Source organism: Balaenoptera borealis, assembly GCF_965194805.1.
Source record: "Balaenoptera borealis genome assembly, chromosome: 17".
In the NCBI taxonomy this organism is placed as follows: domain Eukaryota; kingdom Metazoa; phylum Chordata; class Mammalia; order Artiodactyla; family Balaenopteridae; genus Balaenoptera; species Balaenoptera borealis.
In genome coordinates, this window is record NC_138876.1 from 56,872,400 (window position 1) to 56,898,292 (window position 25,893).

The following is a 25,893-nucleotide window of genomic DNA, read 5'->3' on the forward strand; positions in this document are numbered from 1 at the left end:
AGGTGATCTCCAAGTCTTACTCCTCTGACATCTTGAAAGTCTTGCTACATGTTGTTTTTGAAAAGGCTCCTGACAGAAGATAGAGATACAGCCAAAGCTGCTGCATGCGGTGCTAACTCTCTAGTTCCACAGGGTCCCAAAACTATATGTTTCTTAAAGATAAAATATGCTCCTTATATTTCAGGGAAACATATTAATTCAGTAAGTTATGTAACAGGGTTTTGTTCCTATAGAGTATCTGAGTTATTTCCTCGTCACTTGGTTCAAATTTTAGTTAATTACACCTTGATTAGTGTATCCATTCTTATTGTAAATTAGTCATATTTCTCTAGAATTCACTTGGAGCTTTCATCTCACAACAGAGAAGCAAAATTTCATTTCAGCATTATTTTTGTTGGTACCATACTTTACTGATAACATTTGTTTGCCTATAAATAATATTTTGTGCAGTATTGCAGTTTCACATTAGTAGCCTTTCACTTTTTCAAGCACAGAAAACCTTGATGGTTTTTAAAAAACAAGCAGTAGAGTAAAAATGGAGTATTGAAATGAGAAGAAAATTGCTATGAATCGCAAATATTTCAAGATATATTGCTGTCACACAAGATCACTTCTATAAACATCTGTCTATATGTTTTCTCCAGAAGTATTTTCTATATAAATTACATATTGTCAGGCTTATATCATATTTCATGCCCTAAGAGCTTTTGCCAGATCTTGCAGCTGTAATAAATAACAATCAGGAGATGCTGTTAAAAATTACCCAACTACAAATTTAACTGTTTAACTAATAGACTCCCACTTAAAGACAAATGTTCTGCTTTTCTTGAGTTTAAAGCTTAAACAAACTTAAGGATATTTCTGTAGCACTTATTATTTTTGTCAAGAGCAGTTCATTTCTCCTGAACTGAGAATAATCTGAGATTTATTCATGCTTAGTTTCTATGATCCTATTCATCTCAGGATAAGTATAAATAATCTTTAGTATTTAAGATTACTATTAGAAGAATAAATACAGTCTCTTAAAAAAAAAAAACAAAAAAAACTAACTCTTATTGTTTGACATTTAGCAATTTCCAAAACTTTACCTGTAAAATATTTATCAGTCTTAGGGATTCCAGAGTTAATTTACTGCATGCTGCCACTTCATTTTCCTAAAGTTATAACCAAATTGACCACTACCAAGGTTAGCTAAAAAAAGTAACACAAAAATGTGGGGAGGGATAGTATGAAAAAGATAGCATTTTTCTCTTTCTTTATCTTATGTCATCAACTGTTTATTGATGATAAACAATCTACTACTATCTACTACTCACTTGCCAGCTTTTCATCTGCTGGGTTATGAAGAATGAGTTCTCCATGTCTTTAGTTTTTCTGAAGCAGCTGTTCCTAGTATATTTTCCAGGGGCATCTAAATTCAGGGTACATTCAACACCTCCAGATTTATTTAAATACCAAAATATTATTTGGAAGAAAATCATGAGACAGTAGTTATTCTCAGAGTATAATTTTGTAAACATGTATTAAGGTGGTAGTTAGATTTAGTTCTTTCTCTTTTTTTCCTAAATGCCAAATGATAGGTTCTATTCGACCAGTTTGGTTTTGGTCAGGAACACATGCTTCCTCATCAATTCATCATCAGTAATTAATTTTTATGGTGAGAGTAGACATTTCATATCTCAAATCTCAATTTGAGCTAAAATCTAAATCTAATAAAAGAGGGATATGCAAATAATACAGTATTGCTATAGGATTTATTTATTAAATACTGGCTAATTTTACTTTTCCCTCTTTGTCTCTGATTAAATTCCATATGTATTCATTCAGCAAACATTCATTGAGCAGTTTTTATATATAAGGCACTGTGCAAAATGATAGTGATGTGGGACACAAAGGTGATTCACCCTAGCTCTTAAGAACCCCTATGCTAGTGGGAAAGACAGACTTCTAAATAAACACAGAAATAAAACAAAATCTTAAGTGCAACTCAATGAATGCTTTAATAGGGTTGTGAAAGAGTCTATGAGAATAAGAGAGAATGGCTAAATTAGGCCTAATGTGAAAATAAGGCCATGTTTTAGGGTTATAGTGTCTACTTCACCTTAGAAACCTAGATCACCTTCATCATTATGCATGCAGACTCTGAGCAGGGCAAAAAGAAGGTGGAACTTAAGCAGAGTCATCCAACTAACTAGTACAATTCCAAATTGTACTAATTTAAATTTAAACCCAGTACAAATTGTAAATTTAAGCCCAGTGTTAAATTTCTTCCTCTCTAGCAATTTTTGCTATATTTCTATCCTTTTAAAAGTTGTTTTAAATTCAGTTTTTGTTTTCACCAATGGAAATGCTCTTCCAATTTACCTATGGACAGACTTATTTTTTTCTTTCCACTAAAAGTTAGTATCACAAATTTTATAACAATTAGTAGGTTTTTGTTTTACAATGGAATTAAATTAGTATTAAAAACATAATCAGCATTGTATCAACTTACCCTGAAAGTATAATGTCCTGAAATGTAACCAGTAATTTATTTGCTTGTTCATTTAAAAAATAAATTACCCACGGAAAAAAGAACTAAATTACTTACAAAATACTGATTGACTGGAACAATATAAATGCACTTTCTATATGTTTTTTTTTTTTTTTTTTTTCTGCTATGAGATTGGAGCAGAAGTGTGGATAAAGTGATATTTGCATTCAGGCTTAAAATATACCTCAAGGTTTATATTCAAATATAAGTATATCTGAAGTTTGTAATTTAGACAGTTTTTAAAATATAATGAAAATTTCTAGTCCAGACAAAATAACATAGACCCACTTTCCCCTGCTAATTCAAACTAAGCAGAAGTATAAACTCTGAATATGGTGCAAATGGCAACAAAAAGAGAACTGTGAAAGATATTAAGAGGAAGGCAAACTGATTTGGGGATTCAGGACCAGGGAAACAGCACAAGAGCAGGAGGTCTTACATTCTTCCACCTTACAGAAGAAGGGCTTGCAGATCCAGCCTTCCTTGGCCCCAAACTTAGCAGTAGAAGACAGCCCATATAAGATAATTCTTCCCCTTAACAGAGTAGGACTTCCTCTGGCAACCTCAAGAAACCTGACACTGATAAGTGGAATAGTTGAGACCCTGCCAAAAATAAGCAGCCAGAGGAACACTCAGCAAAGAAATAGAAGCTGTAATAAGGTACTAAGTGGAAATTATACAACTGAAAACTAAAATAAATAAGATCTCACTGGGTGGGCTTGCTAGTAGAGAGGAGATGTCAGAAACTTGACATTAGACAATGCAATTCACCCAACTGTAATAACAAAGAGTAAATAGACTGAGAAAAAAATGAAGAGTCTCAGGGATGTAAAAAGAACAAAAGTCCTAACAGTTCTATGACGAGAATCCCATAAAAAATAAGTAAAAGAGTGAAGGTGAATTTTCTTCATTATTGAAGAAATAATGGCTGTAAACTTAACAAATTCGCTGACAGTCACAAACCCAAAGATCTAAGAAACTGAGCAAATCTCACACAAGATAAACCCAAATAAATCTATGTCAAGATATATCTTGTACTTTAAAAAATTAAAGACAAACAAAAAACTTGAAAACAGCCAAAGAGAAATAATGCTATCCTTATAGGAGAATACCATTTGCGATGACAGTTGTTTTCTTATCAGAAATCATGGAGGTCAGAAAGAAGTGGCACACTATCTTTCAAGTGTTGAAAAAAAAAAAAAAAAACAAAAACAACTGTCAATCACAAAATCTATATCCATTAATGAAGAGTCTTTCTCATATGAAGAAAAACTAAAATAATTTGTCACTAGCAGACCTATCTATCTTTAAAGATTGGCTGGAGGAAGTTCTTCAAATGAAAAGTAATGATAAAAGAAAAATCTTAGAACATCATAAAGGAAGAAGTTGTGAAAAGAACTATGTCAGGAATGACTGAGATGTGACCTAAGGACCTCCAATGGTGCTGCTTGGGCTGAACTTTTGCAAAACATTCTAAATTAAAACTGCTGAAAGGTTGCTGAGTTGCCAAAAGGAAAAATAATGCTGAGAACTGGAACTTTTCTTGACTAAAGAAAACATAGTAACGATGAGCTGCATTCCATAACTAAATTGTATATATAGAACAATTTTACTCTCCAATCCAAATTCTTGGTAAGCAACTTGCATAAAGCTGCATTAACTTTCCACTTTTCCCATAAAACCCTCTACCCATCTTCCTCTGGTAGGATACTGTTCTGGGTTTCTCCATAGTCTATAACCCTCGAATTGAAATTCTAAGAATCCAGATAAACTGTCTTTTTGCCTATTTATAGTCTGTAGTTCTTTCTGTTGATGAAAGAAATATCAAAAGAACCTAAAACAGACTGTTCTTTTCCACATGTTTCATAAATTATATTGGATGATTGAAAAAAATTAAACCATCGATACTCAAAAGAATGATATTTAAAAAGTAAGATGTTAAAGGGCATAGATGGAAGTGAGAATTCCGTGCATCTTCAAAGTGGTAAAAAGTTAATATAAATCAGTGGCTATATGTCATATATATATACTGTGATAATCAGAGCATTCACTATATAATCTATACAATGAAAGACATCAGAAACACTATAAACATAGAATTCTAGAAAAGATCAAATAACTATAGAAAGACAAGAAAAGAAAAATAGAGAATGAGGCCACATAAAACAAATAAAAAATAAACAATAAAATGGCAGACTTAATTGCTCACATATCCATAATTAATTTAAATGTAAGTTCTGTGGCAGTAACAAAATCAAACTAGAAATAAATGACAGAATACAATAGGAGAATCTCAAGACATTTAGAAATTAAACAGTACACTACTAGTCAATTTGTAAAGAAAAGTTTCAAAGGAAATTTAAAACTACATAAATTGAACAAAAAAGAAAATAAAAAGTAATGTGTAATGCAGCTAAAGTAGTTCTAAAGAGGGAAATTTATAGCAAAAAATGCTTACTTTAGAAACAAATATTTTAAATCAATAATCTAAGTTTCATCCTTAAAAAAATAGAAAGGGAAGAGCAAAATAAATCCAAGGCAAGCAGAAGAAAGGAAATAATAAAGATTAAAAACAAAACTAAAAATAAGAAAATAGAAAAATTGATAAAAACAAAAAGCTAATTCTTTTAGAAAAAAATCAATAAAATTGACAAGACCCTGTCAAGACAGACAATAATAAATAGAAGATGTGATATTAAGAGTGATGTAGATCACCAGTACTGAGTGAAATAGAAGATATAACTACAAATCTTGCAGCCATTACACAGATAGTGAAGGAATACTGGGAATAATTTTATACTCATAAATTTGACAGCTTAGGAAAAAATGATTATTTCCTCAAAATCCACAAACAACTAAATTCAATAAAGATGATATAGGCAATACAAGTAGCCCTATAACCATTAAAATTTTTAATCTTTAATTTAAATACTCCTAAAAATAAATCCCAGATTCAGTTGGTTTTACTGGTCAAAACTACCAAACATTTAAAACAGAAATTATCAATATAATAATTGTATGTGATCTCTTCAAGAAAATAGAAGAGGATGGAAAACTTCCCAGTTCATTTTCTGAGGTTAGTATTACTGTTATACTAAAACCAGACAAAGGTAGTACAAAAAAAAAAAAAAAAACACAGACCAATATCTCTTATGAATTTATATGCAAAATCCTCAACAAAATACTAGCAAACAGAATCCAGCAATGTATAAAAAAGAATAATACAGATGATCAGAAATGCAATGCTTATTCAACATTCAAAAATCAAAGATAATTGAAGGGGATTAACCAAGATGGCAGAGTAGAAGGACATGCTCTCACTCCCTCTTGCGAGAGCACCAGATTCACAACCGGCTGCTGGACAATCATCGACAGGAAAACACTGGAACTCACCAAGGAGGATACCCCACGTCCAAGGACAGAGGAGAAGCCACAGTGAGACGGTAGGAGGGGCACGATCAGAGTAAAATCAAATCCCATAACTGCTGGGTGGGTGACTCACAGACTGGCGAACACTTATACCACAGAAGTCCACCAACTGGAGTGAAGCTTCTGAGCCCCACGTCAGGCTTCCCAACCTGGGGGTCCGGCAGCGGGAGGAGGAATTCTTAGAGAATCAGACTTTGAAGCCTAGTGGGAATTGATTGCAGGACTTCGACAGGACTGGGGGAAACAGAGACCTCACTCTTGGAGGGCACACACAAAGTAGTGTGCTCATCAGGACCCGGGGGAAGGAGCAGTGACCCAATAGGAGACTGAGCCAGGCCTACCTGCTAGTGTTGGGCGGTCTCCTGCAGAGGTGGGGGGTGGCTCTGTTTCACCATGGGGACAAGGACACTGGCAGCGGAGGTTCTGGGAAGAGCTCCTTGGCATGAGCCCTCCCAGAGTCTGCCATTAACCCCATCAAAGAGCCCAGGTAGGCTCCAGTGTTGGGTTGCCTCAGGCAAAACAACCAACAGGGAGGGAACCCAGCCCCACCCATCAACAGTCAAGTGGATTAAAGTTTTTCAGAGCTCTGACTGCCACAGCAACAGTCAGCTCTACCCACCACCAGAGCCTCCCATCAAGCCTCTTAGATAGCCTCAACCACCAGAGGACAGACAGCAGAAGCAAGAAGAACTACAATCCTGCAGCCTGTGGACCAAAAACCACAGAAAGATAGACAAGATGAAAAGGCAGAGGGCTATATATCAGATGAAGGAACAAGAAAATACCCAGAAAAACAACTAAATGAAGTGGAGATAGTCAACCTTCCAGAAAAAGAATTCAGAATAATGATAGTGAAGATGATCCAGGACCTCGGAATAAGAATGGAGGCAAAGATTGAGAAGATGCAAGAAATGATTAACAAAGACCTAGAAGAATTAAAGAACAAACAAACAGAGATGACCAATACAATAACTGAAATGAAAACTGCACTAGAAAGAATCAAAAGCAGAATAACTGAGGCAGAAGAACGGATAAGTGACCTGGAAAACAGAATGGTGGAATTCACTGCTGCGGAACAGACTAAAGAAAAAAGAATGAAGAGAAATGAAGACAGCCTAAGAGACCTCTGGGACAACATTAAACGCAACAACATTCGCATTATAGGGGTCCCAGAAGGAGAAGAGAGAGAGAAAGGACCAGAGAAAATATTTGAAGAGATTATAGTCGAAAACTTCCCTAACATGGGAAAGGAAATAGCCACCCAAGTCCAGGAAGTGCAGAGAGTCCCATACAGGATAAACCCAAGGAGAAACACGCCGAGACACATAGTAATCAAATTGGCAGAAATTAAAGACAAAGAAAAATTATTGAAAGCAGCAAGGGAAAAACGACAAATAACATACAAGGGAACTCCCATAAGGTTAACAGCTGATTTCTCAGCAGAAACTCTACAAGCCAGAAGGGAGTGGCATGATATACTTAAAGTGATGAAAGGGAAGAACCTACAACCAAGATTACTCTACCTGGAAAGTATCTCATTCAGATTCGATGGAGAAATCAAAAGCTTTACAGACAAGCAAAAGCTAAAAGAATTCAGCACCACCAAACCAGCTCTACAAGAAATGCTAAAGGAACTTCTCTAAGTGGGAAACACAAGAGAAGAAAAGGACCTACAAAAACAAACCCAAAACAATTAAGAAAATGGTCATAGGAACATACATATCGATAATTACCTTAAACGTGAATGGATTAAATGCTCCAACCAAAAGACACAGGCTTGCTGAATAGATACAAAAACAAGACCCATATATATGCTGCCTACCAGAGACCCACTTTAGACCTAGGGACACATACAGACTGAAAGTGAGGGGATGGAAAAAGATATTCCATGCAAATGGAAATCAAAAGAAAGCTGGAGTAGCTATACTCATATCAGATAAAATAGACTTTAAAATAAAGAATATTACAAGAGACAAGGAAGGACACTACATAATGATCAAGGGATCAATCCAAGAAGAAGATATAGCAATTATAAATATATATGCACCCAACATAGGAGCACCTCAATACATAAGGCAACTGCTAAAAGCTATAAAAGAGGAAATTGACAGTAACACAATAATAGTGGGGGACTTTAACACCTCACTTACACCAATGGACAGATCATCCAAAATGAAAATAAATAAGGAAACAGAAGCTTTAAATGACACAATAGACCAGATAGATTTAATTGATATTTATAGGACATTCCATCCAAAAACAGCAGATTACACTTTCTTCTCAAGTGCGCACGGAACATTCAACAGGATAGAACACATCTTGGGTCACAAATCAAGCCTCAGTAAATTTGAGAAAATTGAAATCATATCAAGCATCTTTTCTGACCACAATGCTATGAGATTAGAAATGAATTACAGGGAAAAAAACATAAAAAAGACAAACACATGGAGGCTAAACAATACATTACTAAATAACCAAGAGATCACTGAAGAAATCAAAGATGAAATCAAAAATACCTAGAGACAAGTGACAATGAAAACACGACGACCCAAAACCTATGGGATGCAGCAAAAGCAGTTCTAAGAGGGAAGTTTATAGCTATACAAGCCTACCTCAAGAAACAAGAAAAATCTCAAGCAAAAATCAAACATAACTCTATTGTATCAATAAGACAAAGAAGAAAGATCATATGATTTTATTAGTTGATATAGAAAAACATTTGACAAATTCCAACACCCATTCCTTAAAAAAAAAAAAAAAACTTGGCAATTACCAGTAGAAGGGAATTACCTAAATTCAATAAAAAACATTTAAAAAATCCTGCTGCTAATAACATGCTTAATGGTAAAATTTTGCATGGTTTCCTCCTAAGATCAGGAATAAACTAAGAATGTCCACTCTCATCACTTTTATTCAAACTTTTATCCACTTCAGTAGGACAAAAATAAAATAAAAGGCATACAGATTGAAAAGGAAGAAATTAAACTCTTTGCATTTGAAAATGACATGATTGTGTATGCAGAAAATCCACAAAAATATTGTAAAAATTATCCTAGAACTTTTAATAAGTGAGTTTAGCAGAGTTTTGGGATATAAAATCAACACACAAATATCAATTGCATTTTTACCTACTAAGAATGAACTAAGAATTTTTAAAACAAAATATTATTTGCTATCACTCCAATAAAATAAAATACTTAGGTATTCACTTAGCAAAATATTTAAGAATCTCTCTGCATGCTGAAAATTACAAAATGGAGATGAAAGAAATACAAGAAACCTAAATAAATGGAGGGACACATTGTGGCCATGGCTTGGAAGTTTCAACATAGTAAACATGTCAGTTGATCTATGTGTCTAACGCAATTTCTACCAATACCCCCATAAGATTTTTTCATCAACATGTGTAAGCTTATTTCAAAATTTACATAGAAAAGCACAGGCCATAATATAGTTAAATCAGTTTTGACAAAGAAGAAGGTGGGGGGACTCACTCTACCTGATATTAAGCCTTTCTATATAACTACAGTGTCATTTGTAATGACAAAATTATAGACATCGTAAACAAATTTGTGGTTGCTAGGAATTAAGGATGTGGTACGTGGTTGGGAGGTGGAAGTAGTTACAAAAGGGCAACAGGAAGGATCCTGTGATGTTACCACTGTTTAGAATATTGACTCTAGCAGTGAATACATGAACCTAAACATGTGATTCAATTCTATGGAATTTAATTAACATGCACATGATTGCAAGTGAAACTGGGGAAATCTGAATAACATTGTTGGTTTGTATTTATGTCTGTATACTGGTTGTGATATTATATTACAGATATGTAAAATATTACCTTTGGAGAAATTGGGTAATTTGTGCAAGAGATCTCTCTGTATTATTTTTTACAACTGTGTGTGAATCTATAGTTATCTTGATTAAAAATTCAATTAAAAATGTAATAAAACCTCACTGTAGGACCTGGAACAAGAAGGAATTCAAAAGAGCTTCTTGTATTACCTGCTCAGCTTCATCTTGTTCACTGTTTTAGAGAGAATATTCACTGAATTAAAACCTCTTGAGAATAAGTCCATATCTAATTCCTCTCTGTACCACTAAATCTGGCATAGAGTTTGTCACACAGCAAGTGCTCAAGAAATGTTTAATAAATAAATGAATGAAGCAGAAAAACAAACCTGTGAACATTCATTCACTTTACCCTCATTTTATTGTATGAATTATTCAGAGCTTTTTTAGGGATCAGGAAAAAATATTGAAATTTAACTTAACTTCTTGGAACTCATGTGCCAATAAGTAAACCTTAAAATTCCTGTTCGTTTAGCTCAAAGAAGATGAAATTGTGAATAAAGGAATTGACTCCAAATCCACACTCATTTCTCTAGTGTTTATTTCATCAGTAAATATTTACCAAGGGTAATCTGCAAATTTATTACCTGATAATTAACCACATCTTAATTCAGTCACTTGTTAATTTATTATCCCATTTGAACTCATTTAAGGGAGAGGAATCAAAAAATAATTATAATTTGGTATTTGATAACTAATGGATCCTTGTCTTGGTGATTCACACCTTAATTTGAGACTCTGAAAAAGAATATTTTGATGAATATGCACAAATTTCTGTGTGAAACAGGAAAAAGATGGGGAGGGGCATATTTTGCTCCTTTTTTGTCCACTCTCCTATTAAAAAGGAGAAATAGAATGATTGAATTGTTCCATTCAGATAAAGGTAACATAAGAAAAAAAAAGGCAAATCATAATCAGTATCTCAGAATTCCTGGCTGATAAAAAGTGTAAGGTACCCTATATCGGTTGATAGAGAAGATAGTATTAGTTGGCCCTACTTAGTTTTGCTCCTCTGAAGCTGGCCTTCGTGGACCAGGAGATATTTTATTTGCTATAATAATGACCCTTTCTTAATCTTCATTAAGAGACAAAATCTAAATCTTCTGGCCAAGTGAAATGAGGAACTTGCCTTACTTCACCCAGCAGATCACTCTCTTGGTGAGAAATAGGTAAACTGGATTTGTTGAGGAAGAAGCATAATGTGCATACAGTTGCTCATAAAGTGTTTGTAACCAATTTACTTAGAATACTTTCAAGCCACAAATAAAAGTAAGCCTAAAAGGACATTTAAGGTGTGGAAATATATGTATTTTCCCAAAGAAAAAGAAGTTAGTAATTAATATATTTCAATCCCACCAGTCTAACTCCATTCTTATGCTGTATATATGACAACCGTATATTTAAAATAAAATTTTAATCAATTACATTAAAATCAGCTGTTATACTTATTTTAATGCACTGATTCTGAGTCACCTTAAGACTCACAAACTTGAATTTGTGCTTTGGCTTTGTGTTGTTTTGGTCTCATGGTGTGTGTTGATAGTACGCCTGGTTTCAGGAACTTGCAAGAAACAAGCCCAGCCAGAAAGAATCTTGAGAACCAACCTCAGAACCGTTGCTATTTTATTTTTTGCTATGATGTTTCCTTAGCAAGATACCTCTCTTCTAGAAAGGCAAGTTACATGCTCATACCTACCACTCGTATTACCCATGATTACATCTTCTGCATGTTCACTAGCCTCTAAAGTTGCCCTAATAATTTTTAGGTAGAAGAGAAGAAAGGAAGGTAGAGACATCTTTGCTCTTTCCAGATATTGGAGCCCTCTCATCTCACTCCCCTCTTCTTCAACAAAAAACAGACAAAGATATCTCTCTGCTGCTAACAGATTCTGCGGTGATGTTTCTATTTCAGCGGCTTTTTTTACACACTAATATAGATACTTTCTAGTATGATGTCCAAATATATACTTCAAAACACCCTTGAGGTTCTGAAGTACTTAAATCTTGTTTTTGGGCTATGTGCATAAGGCAACAGTGTATCCAGTGCATTTTGAGGATGTTTATAAAGAGGCCTGTGTTAGAGAGATGTCCACAGCTCCCTGCACCACTTGGATGAATCATGGGGGTGAGGTTCCATTCAATTATCCAGCAAAGAGTATTGAGTGCCTACAGTGTGCCTGGGAATATATTAAGGACTTACAATGAAAGGATACATAAAACACTGCTGTTGTCCTCAAGGATCTGGCAGGTTTTATTGAGGAGACAAACAAGAAGACAAGGAAAATACAGTGTAGAAATATGGGGAAACAAATAGCACTATGGGCATAAAAAGAAAGAGAGACGGAAAAGTCAGCCTCCAGGAGCAATAGCCAGAGGTTGGAATATAATTTGGGGCATGATAATAGATAAGGAAGAGGGCACTGGGGTCTGGACACATAACAATAATGTGAATGCTGTGCTAAATAGTATATACTTTATCTTGAGGTTAACATGAGCAATTTGAGGAGCTTTGTGATCTTATTTGCATATTTGCTAAAGAGTAGAAGCTGAAGAGACCAGTTAGGAGGATGTAGCAGTGAGGATAAGAAACGTCAGTCATTTCAAGAGCAATTAGTGAGGTACAATAACAAGGACCTAGTAATTAATAAGATTTGGTATATATGAGCAGAAAGAGCTAAGAAAAGAAACCCTAATTTTCTCTTGGGAATTTGAATGGATGGTTGTGCCTTTTACTCAGATATGTAACCCTAGAAAAGACAGGTCACACAGGTAACACTGGAAAGAGAGCAGTCCTACAGAATGCCAGAGTACCCTGACCCAAATTCCAGAGGGTCTCTGTATAATCAGGAACATGCTTCACTAAACTGCCCAATAAGAAAATGCAAGCTGGGAAGAATGCTTACTTTATAAAAACTCTAAGTAAAGAAGTTTAGAAAAATGGCCAAAACAACCCATAACATAAAATTACTGATTTTGCTTCCTTTTATCTACCGAAGTCACCAAATGACTTTCGGATAACTAACATGAAACATATTCTAAGATTCCTTCATGGGAATGACTGCTATTGTTCACTAATACCCTTTTGTTTTGTTCTTTTTTTCTTTTTCGTCCAATGCACAGAGATCAGTTGCATTGCCCATTCTTCCTAAATAAGATCAAGGTCATAGGACTGAGTACTGGTCAATGAAATGTTAGCAAAAATGAATCCAGGCCTGGGCCCCTGAAAACCTGCTGTACACTATTCCCTTTCTCTCTTCACATCCCATAATGATCTTGAGCATCATGTACTAAAGATAGTGGGCCCACAGTATAGAAGGACCTAGAATATCTAAAAGACTATAAGAGCAGAGCCCCCCTGCCAATCACAGTGGCTTGTTTCATGAGCAAATGACTGGGTTAAGCCATTGAGATTTGGGGGTTGTTTTAAACATTTTTAACATGCCCCAACTGCTAGTTTTGATACCAGGAATAGTGTCCTACTGAACGAAAATGTTGACTACGTGACATCCACTTTGTGATCAGAGACTGGACAGAGGAGAAACTGATTTTCAAAGCTGGAAAATTGATAATCCATGTTACATTGGGGCGAAACTTTTCATGACACCATCACCTGCAACAGCCTGGAAGAAAGTCCATGCCAAGAGCTCTAGGGGAAGTGGTTGAAAGAATTAAAACCTTAGTTTGTGTTGACAATTATTAGCTATACTTGGCAAGAAGGAGGTAAGTTCAGAGACTGTTAGACACAGTGCAATAAGAAAGAGAAAGGAAACCAGAGTAGAAAGTAGTCTGGGGATTTGTGGCCTTGAAGTCTTAGAAAAGTGTATGCGTTTAAGTAAAAGAAAAGGGAAATACATTTGAGAAAACAGCAAAAACATATTAAAATCCAGGTTTTTAGTTTTCCACTCAAATTGTAAAGCCTCAAGGTAGCAGCTATTAAGTTAATAGAGATAAATGTTGGGCAAGGATGCAAAGAAGTGATGCAGACTTAAGTATTATGGCTATAGAAGTATTTATGTGTGGTTATTGGTGCCGAGAACTGATTGAGAGTAGATCAGAAGCCCATTAAGTTCTGCGGCAGGAGGAATTATATTCTCAAAGGAACTATGAGTCCTGTTGTTAAAATTCTAACTATTTAAAAAAAATTGACATCATCCAAGAACAATTTCAAATGTGGTCAAAGAAGACTCACTGCTTTTCCTAAATATCAGTGCTAGCGTTCATGAAAAAAATGGAAATATGTTCCTTTCAAAGATTAGAAACAGAACTAATCAGAGAATATCCCCCACTGCCAGTTCAGGGACCCAGTGCTCACCCCTCAAGATCCTGGCAATTCTACAGAACTGCTGAAAATCTTCCCAATGCCTTCTCTCTAATTGTAAGTTTTTATCAGTTGTCCTATCCCTATTTACCATAGTATATTAGTGAGAATTGATGGGGGCGGCGTTTTAGATCATAGGTTGATCACACCAAGAAGAATTCCATTCTGACTTAGTAGTAAAAAGTACTGCACATTTTCCTAGAGATCTTGGACCACGGCTGAATGCAGCTGCTGAATGCAGCTACTAAATGGTGGTATTTCAGGTTTTCTCCCTTGTGGAGGGGTGAATGCACTCTACAGATGGAATAAAGAATGAGGTGTATATGTGGTTGCCCCAGAGTAGACTGCCAGAGACTGCTGGCACTTGATCAAACCCATTTCCTCCTCTGATACATGGACTGCTATTTGCCTGCTGTTTTCTCTTCCACTTTATGGTTAATCTTAGAAGATGGTGGTGCCAGAAGATGGATAGTATCTTGTCCTTGACTGCAAGGAGCTGAAATTCTTTTTAATCTACCTTGTAACATTAGTGAAGCTACTGTGAAGTTGCAATTGTATGTTATAGATATTAACCTATCCTGATGAATGCATTCCTTTTTAGCAGCTTCCAGAGCTCAACAACTAGACTGTGGTTTAACTATAAACTTTTATACAAATGTTATTGTCTTTTCATTTTCTGTTGCAGATTTCACTGATATGTTTGGTTAATCAATATGCAGAGATTTTCCCAAAAGAAAAGACATTGAAAAATGAGGTTAGTAACTTTCACATAATTATACATTAAATACGTAATTTGCCATTAATTACAAGAATAAGAATTGGCCAAATTAATATATGCCTTTAATTACATTAGGTAATTAAATTTCACAGTTTAAAATGATAATTGGTACATTATTCATGCAATACTCTTTTTGAAACTTGATCTTTTTAGCTCGGAGGAAGAAGTATCATATAGTTAAAAATGAAAAACTTAACAGTGGCCTTCATCCTTGTCTTTGTCACTGAAAAATTTTGCAACTTTTGATAAGTAATTCCTCTTTAAGTATCTGGTTTTCACATATTAAAAAAATGAAGTTAGAAATACCTATCTTTCATTTTTTTGTACAGGTCAGATGATTTAAGCAATAAAAATCTCTTAACCTGATAAACACTCCGGGGAAATATCTATATTCTTTCTATTATTCATTTTCCCAGTAATAGTTAATTATGAACCAAATTAATTTTTATAACAACCATGCCCCCAAAATCAGAGGAAGTGATGTTGACAAGCATAAAGTCACAGATAACAATCTGTCTGTTTAAAATATGAGCTTTTAAGATCGGAAGAAAATGATTCACTCAGAATAAATTCTACCTATGGCATCAATGCTACATTTTGAATTAGCCCTAATACCCGTAGACTTCACTAATTTGTATTCATTAAAATTTTTATTTATTCTGCAATATTATTGAACACTTCTCTGTACTAGGGATTTTAGTCAGGTTTTAAATATACATATGGGAGTCATCTGCCTAGAAGTGATGATCATTAAAAAAGAGAAAGGATGAGATCACTGAAGCAAGAAATGTGTAAAGAAGAAAACAAAATAAAAAGAGGCCATTTAGAGTCTAGTAATGAAAACAAGATTAAAGTTGGCAAAAAAAAATGGGAGAAGTACAAAATAATACATTCTTACCAAAGCCAGAGCTTTAAGAGATTGGAATAAACAATAGTATTAAATATGGCAGAGATTTTATGGAGCATAAAAACTAAGAAAGATATTGAGAAGACCAATTGTACTAATGTTTCACAAATAAAATGACCTTTTTGAATAACAAAAAATACATTTTAAAGTATGATACATCTTATACTTTTCAAAACTTCTACTTTATCCTGAGATTTTCCCTAGCTCTTCCAGCTTACATTAAAAGTTCCATCTCAGTTAGAGCTTGTATTACTCCTAAAATAAGCCTACACTCCTGTTTCAGGATATTACAAACTTGGATTTTTTTTTTTTTTTTTTTTTTTTTTTACTCTCCTCTCTGTTTTCTTACCACTTGTACATCTCTTGATTATTGGTCTATTAATTATTACTTTACAATTGCTAGAGTCATCTTACATTTGGACATGATGAAATCTGAACATATTTCAATTGTTTCTGAAATCAGGGTTATTTCATCTTTGGTATGGACTTTATAAGAACTTTTATAATCTGTCCTTCCTTTTCAAAATACAGATGCACATACTATCTCAGAATCATTTTATTTTTTCCCTTTCAAAAATAAGATAAACAAGGAAGGCAAAAAACATTTCTCCTCTTATGATTAAGAAATGCCACCAATTATTAATTAAGATTATATTTATGTGAACATTGAAACTTTTTCATTGATTTTTTGATCAAATGTATATAAAAAGTAAAAACCAAATCTAAACTAAACTTATGAAAAGGAACATTCTCTAGCCTATATCTTCTTTTCCAATTCCTACTCCCAAGAAGCAACTACTTTGAATGCCATTTAGTTGATTGTTATGTTATTTACCTAATATTTTTAAATAACATACTATTGCTAGGTATTTTTTTTTATTTTAGTTTTAATTGTCATCTTAGTACTTCACATTATAGAAGATGAAGATTTAGCTTTCTCATATTATTACTCTTAGACCCAGGAAAGTGAGGCTCTTGCCTTGGCCCTGTCCTTCAATGAGCTTTGGTGTCTAAGTGCTTTTCCTCTGCCTAGGACTTACCTGATCTGGCAGTGCATCCCAGGTGGAGAACTTCAAGCTAGGACCAGGTCTCAAGTGGACACAGGTCCCAGTTTTTCATCTTCAGGATTCTTTCTCATCTAAATCTGTGCCTAGGGTCGAACAGATGTCCTAAAGTTTCAGGATTCATGTCTACAAGGATTTCCCAGGCCCCTAAGGCCAGACCTAGTGGCACAGGGTACCCTGGAGTGTAGGTCATTCTTGCCAGATGATGTGCTATTTCTTTCTGAAAATCATGGGACTTTGGGCTGCGACACTACTATGATACACTGATTTTTGATGACACTCACGTAAAACACAGGATGCCCTCAGGATTCTGGACTACCAGTGCTAGAACCCTAGACTGGAGGATTGAAAGCAGCTTTGCTCTTGAGCTGTGTGTGAGGACCCATTTATCAGCTCTGGCCTATCTATGCTTAGACCCCAGTGAAACCACTGGTTTAGAGCTCCTGAAAGAGTGCATGCATTCTTTACCCTGTGGACCCCAGCAGTGAAACACAGGGTGGTCACCCCACACTCTCTTCATACTCTGTACCACAGGTCAGACATTCAGTTAGGAGTGGGCATTCTATATCTTCTGACAGTCTTTAAGAATGTAACTTGGCAATGTCAGCAGATTCTTCTGATCACTTTCTTCTCTTGTCTCCAAGCTATTGTGACATGAATTCCAAGCTCTCATGAGTTGATTGTAAAATTTACTAAAAATGAAAGGCACAATTATTGTACCAAGAGGCCCACTCCTCCCTAAGTCCATTGTTCCTTTGCCAGTCCTCCGTACTGGTTGGTGGTAAGGTGGAAAGCAATGGTGTCATCAATACTTAAAGCGATCTCATTCTAGGAATGCAGTGATAGCCGAAAGAGTTCAAAAGAAGACTGTCAAGATCTGAGAAGGGTCAACATTTTATTCTAATACTTTCAAGCCAATAAGTTAGTCTTTTACTATTTCAAGGATTGTAGAAAATAAAATAAGATGCCTGGGTCAGAGATAAAAGTCTTTGTATATGGTCCAAAAAATGACAAACCAGATGATGGGTCAATAAAGTCAGCCAAGTAGCCTTAGACATAGCAATTTCCTTAGCACTGTTGATGAACTTTTCTAAGAGCATTTCTCTTTCATTTTCTACCTCCTCACTCCAGTCATATCATTCTTAGTTTTCTGTGTTACAGTCAAAATCTTTAGTTTGTTGGTGGCTACTTCTGGAAATAGTGGTTCAAAATCTCTTCGCAGCAATTCCAGACATGTTTGGATTGCACACTCTACTCTGGCACTTTCAAAGTAAGTTTCTGCACTGTTAATTTATTGCTCAAAGGTGCACCATTACCCTGAAACTCATTCACATATTGTGCCATAACAAACTCATGTCTTTCACTGGATAAAGGTTCTGCTAGAACATCAGGTAAAGTTTTATGAACCTGGCTTTTCTTCTGTGGTGCAGTCCCATTGAGGTGACAATCAAAACCTATGTTCCCAGGAACCTGGAATCTCTGCTCCTGAGGTCCAAATGGTCCCATAGTTTCATCAGGCAAAACTGTTCGATAGATATCTATAGGTGCAGTGGCCACATGAGACTCATCAGAACCTGAAGATCCTGCAGCTGAAAAGGCTTTGGGATTGACAACTCTTTTAACTAAAGAGCAAAATCCTGGGAGATAGGAAACCAGTCTGGCTCTGTTACAGAGCACTTCACTCTTTATGACAGTCTTTAGGTCCATCCATATCTCTGCCAATGGCACAGTTTCATTCCTTTTTATGGCTGAGTAATATTCCATTGTATATATGTATCACATCTTCTTTATCCATTCCTCTGTTGATGGACATTTAGGTTGCTTCCATGTCCTGGCTATTGTAAATAGTGCTGCAATGAACACTGGGGTGCATGTATCTTTTGGAATTTTGGTTTCTCTGGGTATATGACCAAGAGTGGGATTGCTGGGTCATATGATAGTTCTATTTTTAGTTTTTTAAGGAAACTCCGTACTGTTCTCCATAGTGGCTGTATCAATTTACTTTCCCACCAACAGTGTAAGGGGGTTCCTTCTTCTTCACTCCCTCTCCAGCATTTACTGTTTGTAGATTTTTGAAAATGTCCATTCTGATTGGTGTGAGGTGTTACCTCAAAAAGACAGATGAACGCTATCAACATTTAGGATCCTCTATTGATGATCTTCACTGCTGTAAACTGATTCATCAGTCTCTGGGGTACCCATGTGGTTGTAGGAAGTATCTTCACTAATGCAACACCAGACAGCCATATTATGAAGAAATTAAATGGAAACTAGCAATAACTTATTTGCTCAACTTATTTGCTCTGCTATTTGTAACATTTGGGATGATCTATACACATTTTCAAAGGCTTCAGTTTTTAAAATTTACTTCCTTGTAGGTATTTATTTCAACGTTTATGAATTTACAATATTGGCAAGTGGTTTGTGATTTTTAAATTTCAAATGCTCATTCATATTATCATTAAATACATCTTGACCACATCCACATTATAGACAATGTGGTAACTAACATGTAATCAGGGTATGATCTCATATTGTTATTTTTCCCCTTAATTGGAAAAACCTCGGTTTTAATTATTTTTCTCCGAAAATAAATCGTACATTTGGTTATGAAAAAATAAAATCTTTGTTACTCATAGCAGAGCAGGCAGCATGAGTATACACATATTTATATCAGTTCCCTGACTGATCTCCAATTTCTACCAGTTGTGCAAAGAAGAGCAGATGACACCTGCACACACAGGGATACAGACCTTTTATAATGGGCAAAAGCATCCATGCCCTTTGTCTGAAGAAAGACAATATTTCTATCTTACAAGGTAGCAGAATAGTGGATTCTATTTCTATCCTATAAAATTTCAAACAGTAAATTTAATATAAACAGAAACAGAATATCATTTAGGTTTTCCTTCTGGATGAACCTTGCATTTGTGATCAATGTTAAACAAGCTCAGTGATAATCTTTGGGAGAGTTATTGAAAGGCAGTGTTCCCTGGCAGAACCATAGATGACATAGTATCATGAGTAACAATGTAACCAGTATTAAATAATTAGTATTAAGGAAATATACATGTAGGAAAGTTTACATTGTTTTAGTACAAATAGGTCACAAGGAGCCATAGTATTGCAAATAATAATGGTGTTGCACCTTTTCTTGTGTTGCAACCTACAAAATTAGCCAGGAGGGATGCAACTGAATTTAGACAAGAGTGGGGCATTTGACAGTAAAGAAAACAAAGAGATGATTCCTGGACTTCCACAGAAAGAGATGGTACCTGGAAATTGTGAAGACTTCTCATGTGCACCAACTGTACAATAAACAGTACATAAGCACCTGTCCTCTGCTCATTATATAAATCTTCACAAACTATATCACACATGGGTCCATGACTTATATAATGAATTGTGGTTCTGTTTAGTCAAAATTAATTTAGGTGTGTCCATATACTTATCATATTTATTGTACTTTGTTCCCACATCTCCAACCTGCCATTAAAATGCTTTTTCTTCATCTGAAGACTTATTTTGGGGGAAGGAGGAGGTTCTCACTGATTTTTGAATCTGTGGCTTCATGTTGTTCATTGTCTTTTTAACTTTCTCAGATAATACTTCTTCAAACTTGACTTCTGCCCCATTCTCTCCTCTTCTTGCACATCATTATGTGTATATAAGGCCTTCTCCTAAATATTTTCTGTTACTTTGTTTTCTGTGTCTTGCACTCTTATTTCTCTTATTGCATTAGTCTAGATATTTCATTCTGACCTAGTCTTGTTCACTAGTTTATTTTTATTGTACTAATTTAAACAGAAATATATTCTTTGAGTTCTTAGGTTCAGTTATAATTTTTATTTTAGTTCAGATTTTTTCTTGAATACACAAAGTTGTCCTTTATATCCTTTGATAAAATGATCAGACCTATTTTAATGTCAGCCTGATAATTCCAGTATTGCATTTTCCCATGTTATTCATCTATTTTTATTATTTTTGCTATTTTTATTATGTCTTTAGTTCCATTGTAGTACTAGTTATTTTTAATCTTGGTGGGACATTATGGCCCAACATTGTAGGAATGATTGAGGCCTCGGATAACATAATCTCCCTCTGGGAAGAATTTACATTGATTGTGATAGATAATTCCCATGACTTTTTTTTTTTATTGAAGTATAGTTGATTTACAATATTTTGTTAGTTTAAGTATATAGCACAGTGATTCAGTTATTTATTTATTTATTTGCAGATTACATTTCATTACAGGTTATTACAAGATATTGAATATAATTCGCTGTGCTATACAGTAAATCCTTGTTGCTTATCTATTTTACATATAGTAGTTTGTATCTGCTAATCCCATACTCCTAATTTGTCCATTTCCCTCTCTCTCCCCACTTTGGTAACTATAAATGTGTTTTCTATGTCTTTTAGTCTGTTTCTATTTTGTGTATAGATTCATTTGTACAACTGTTAACCCTTCCAGACTTCAGACTATACTACAAAGCTACAGTAATCAAAACGGAGTGGTACTGGCACAAAAATAGACACACAAATCAATGGAACAGATTAAAGAGCCCAGAAACAAACCCACACATCTGATGACTTTCTCCATACACCTCCTTCTGCCTCTTCTCAGTCATAAAACTTTCTAATTCAGAAGAGGAGATGTGTACATACACACACATATACACCTCTTTCATTAAAAATAAACCTGCCTGGGAAAACCTAAAAAAAAAAAAAAAAAGAAGACTAATATAAAGAAAATTCTAAGCTTCCAAATGAGCAAAAGATCTTTTAAAAAGGTGGGAGAGGCAATAAAACATTTTACCACTCCAAGAGAAAGTTAGAAAAGAAAGAAATAATATAAAAAGTGGTGAATTATAAACACAAAATTTTATGATAGAAATAAGTGGATAAATTAGATATCAACAAATATGGCCTCCACCTGTACACATATACACAATACAAAAAAGTCATAATTTCGTTATAAATTGAACAAATCCACTTATATAGTCATATTTTAATACATATTTCAGAACATGATAGCTTAATATAGCAAGGTTATGTGATATTTCATCTAGTTAATATAAAACCCATTTAATATTCTACACCTATAAGAGCAAAATTCACATGTAATTAAATATAATTTATTAGTTTACAAACTGAATTTCAGATTCTTTCAAGATAACAATATAATATAATCTATGTTCCTTTAACCACAATCAAAGTAGAAGCATTGTAATAGATTTTATCATTGCTGTACAATGTTATTTGTCCTTTCATGCAGGAGAGACTGAAACTCCTGGAATTCTAAATTCCAGGTTTTGCTATTTGATTTACTTGGGTGAATTAAATGTGAATGTAATCAATATGCAGACTGCACATTTTGAGTGTTGTTTTTAGCTTTATTGAAATCTACTTGACACCAAACATTGTGTAAGTTTAAAGGGTACAATGTGATAATTTGACACACAATATATTGTAAAATGATTACCACAATAAGGTTTGTTAACACATCCATTACCTCACAAAAGTATCTTTTTTAATGTGTAGTGTTTAGTCTCATATAAAAAAATTAGTCTACAGCCTTCAATTGTTGACTTTATCTTTTTGGAATAAGTTGCATAAGTTTTTAACATCAGTACCAAGGAATTTAAGAAAGAGAGATTTATCCCAGGCTCTAGCAGATATTTAAAAATATAATACTCATTTAATATAAAAATCTAATATTTTTCAGAGAAGAAGACAAATTTCCAGCACCATAATCCCTTTTAATTACTTATCAACCCATGATTGTTCCTAACTTTTGCAGAAGGCTTATCAAATTCAACACCAAAACACATGCCACTTATTGATATTAACATAATAATAAAGTCAAACAACTCTTTTGTTCCCAAACAGTCATATTTATTTCCAGACTTCTCAGATGCTTTCTTATCTGGAGGAGAAAAAAAAAACAAAAAAACAAAAAACAAAAACTCCAAAGAAACAACTATCTCTTAGAGAAACAGATATTCACCAGCTTTGCTTTTTTTCCTATTAAACAGTAATGTTCACAGGGTTTTAGTCAATTATTAAAAATATTGCCAACAGTTTTCTAGTCACAATGTGTTCTGTTGGGTAAACCAAAATAGTTGTTACACTCTGTCAAATTGTAAACTGAAAACAGAAAATATGCTTTGAAAGTGAGTAATACCAAAATATTGGGTGATTCCTAAGGGGTATAAATAGTGTGATTTACATTGCTTCATTAATGAAAGGAAATTTACCAATAAATAACAACATTTTGAGTAGTTTTAAAAGCACTGCACTGAAATTTAAATTATGTATTTACTGAATAGTAAATTCAACTTGTGAAAAAGAAAATCTAAAGGAAGTAAAAGGAGATAAATATAAGAACACATGAAAACAATTCATGTCACTGTTCAGCATTAATACATATATTTTAAATAATCAATTAACTAATAATTAATGAAGGTACTGACCCAGATTAGCTGTTCTTGCAAGTCAATTTTAGGAGTACTAACAACCTCAATTAAGGTTTTTCAGATAATTAAAGGATTAACCAAGAACCAATAACACCCTTTCACTTTATTTCACTCAACAGGAGGGATGGGTTACAGTTGGTTTAAAAGAAACTATTAGGTGTCGTTCATCTTGTGGCCGGTAGGGCACTGGCAAGGTCTGCCTGGTGTCTGCTAGAAAAATACATCAGAAATACATCTACATGTGGAACTGCTCCTATAGAACACCCACTGAACGCTGGCAGAAGACCTCAGACTTCCCAAAAGGGAAGAAACTCCCCACGTACCTGGGTAGGGCAAAAGAAAAAAGAAACAACAGAGACAAAAGAATAGGGACAGGGCCTGCACCAGTGGGAGGGAGCTGTGAAGGAAGAAAGGTTTCCACACACTAAGAAGTTCCTTCGCAGGCAGAGACTGCAGGTGGCGGGGGGCGGGAAGCTTCGGAGCCGCGGAGGAGAGCGCAGCAATAGAGGTGCTGAGGGCAAAGCGGAGAGATTCTCACACAGAGGATCAGTGCCAACCAGTACTCACCAGCCTGAGAGGCTTGTCTGCTCACCGGACGGGGTGGGCGGGGCCTGGGAGCTGAGGCTCCCGCTTTGGTCAGATTGCAGGGAGAGGACTGGGGCTGGCGGCGTGAACACAGCCTGAAGGGGGTTAGTGCACCACAGCTAGCCAGGAGGGAGTCCGGGAAAAGGTCTGGAGCTGCCGAAGAGGCAGCTTCTTGCCTCTTTGTTTCCTGGTGCGCTAGGAGAGGGGATAAAGAGCGATGCTTAAAAGAGCTCCGGAAACGGGCGTGAGCTATGGCTAACAGCGCAGACCCCAGTGACGGGCATGGGACGCTAAGGCTGCTGCTATCGCCACCAAGAAGCCTGTGTGAAAGCCCAGGTCACTATCCACACCTGCCCTCATGGGAGCCTGTGCAGCCCGCCACTGCCAGGGTCCAGTGATCCAGGGACAACTTCCCAAGGAGAAGGCACGGAGCCCCTCAGGGTGCGACAACATCATGCTGGCCTCTGCTGCCACAGGCTCGCCCCACATCCATACCCCTCCCTCCCTCAGGTCTGAGTGAGCCAGAGCTCCCAAATCAACTGCTCCTTTAACCCCGTTCTGTCTGAGCAAAGAACAGATGCCTTCAGGCAACTTATATGCAGAGGCGGCGCCAAATCCACAGCTGAACCACAGGAGCTGTGCGGACAGAGAAGAGAAAGGTAAATTTCTCCCAGCAGCCTCAGAAGCAGTGGATTAAAGCTCCACAGTCAATTTGATGTACCCTGCAACTGTGGAATACCTGAATAGACAATGAATCATCCCAAATTGAGGAGGTGGACTTTGGGAGCAAGATATATTATGTTTTCCACTTTTCCTCTTTTTGTGAGTGTGCATGTATATGCAGCTGTGTGAGATTTTGTAGAGCTTTGCTTTCACCATTTGTCCTAGGGTTCTGTCCGTCCATTTTGTTTGTTTGTTTGTTTGTTTGTTCGTTTTTTTACTTAAAATTTTTTTTTTCTTAATAAGTATTTTTTAATTTTTTATTTTAATAAATTTATCTTATCTTTATTTTATTTTATTTTATTTTGTCCTCTTTCTTCCTTTCTTTCTATTTTTTCTCCCTTTTATTCTGAGCCGTGTGGATGAAAGGCTCTTGGTGCTCCAGCCAGGCATCAAAGCTGTGGCTCTGAGGTTGGAGAGCCAACTTCAGGACACTAGTCCACAAGAGACCCCCCAGCTCCACATAATACAAAATGGCAAAAGTCTCCCAGAGATCTACATCTCAACACCAAGACCCAGCTACACTCAACGACCAGCAAGCTACAGTGCTGGACACCCTATGCCAAACAACTAGCAAGACAGGAACACAGCCCCATCCATTAGCAGAGAGGCTGCCTACAATCATAATAAGGCCACAGACACCCCAAAACACACCACCAGATGTGGACCTGCCCAACAGAAAGACAAGATCCAGCCTCATCCACCAGAACACAGGCACTATTCCCTTCCACCAGGAAGCTTACACAACCCAGTGAATCAACCTTAGCCACTGGGGACAGACACCAAAAGCAACAGGAACTACGAACCTGCAGCCTGCGAAAAGGAGACTCCAAACACACTAAGGTAAGCAAAATGAGAAGACAGAAAAACACACAGCAGATGAAGGAGCAGGGTAAAAACACACCAGACCTAACAAATGAAGAGGAAACAGGCAGTCTACCTGAAAAAGAATTCAGAATAATGATAGTAAAGATGATCCAAAATCTTGGAAATAGAATAGACAAAATGCAAGAAACATTTAACAAGAGGTAGAAGAAATAAAGAGGAACCAAGCAACAATGAACCACAAAATAGATGAAATTAAATATACTCTAGAAGGGATCAATAGCAGAATAACTGAGACAGAAGAATGGATAAGTGACCTGGAAGATAAAATAGTGGAAATAACTACTGCAGAGCAGAATAAAGAAAAAACAATGAAAAGAACTGAGGACAGTCTCAGAGA

General features: G+C 35.6%; 1 pseudogene across 1 annotated transcript in view; it reads right to left on the reverse strand.

Annotated features, from left to right (window-relative positions):
* The window catches only part of LOC309614771 (methylmalonic aciduria and homocystinuria type D homolog, mitochondrial pseudogene), a 235,256-nt pseudogene extending 211,295 nt beyond the window's left edge, over positions 1-23,961 (reverse strand). Inside the window, exon 1 of the transcript XR_014249796.1 lies at positions 8,479-23,961. The product of XR_014249796.1 is annotated as a methylmalonic aciduria and homocystinuria type D homolog, mitochondrial pseudogene (transcript). The remainder of the gene's footprint in view (positions 1-8,478) is intronic.
* Positions 23,962-25,893: the final 1,932 nt, after the last annotated feature.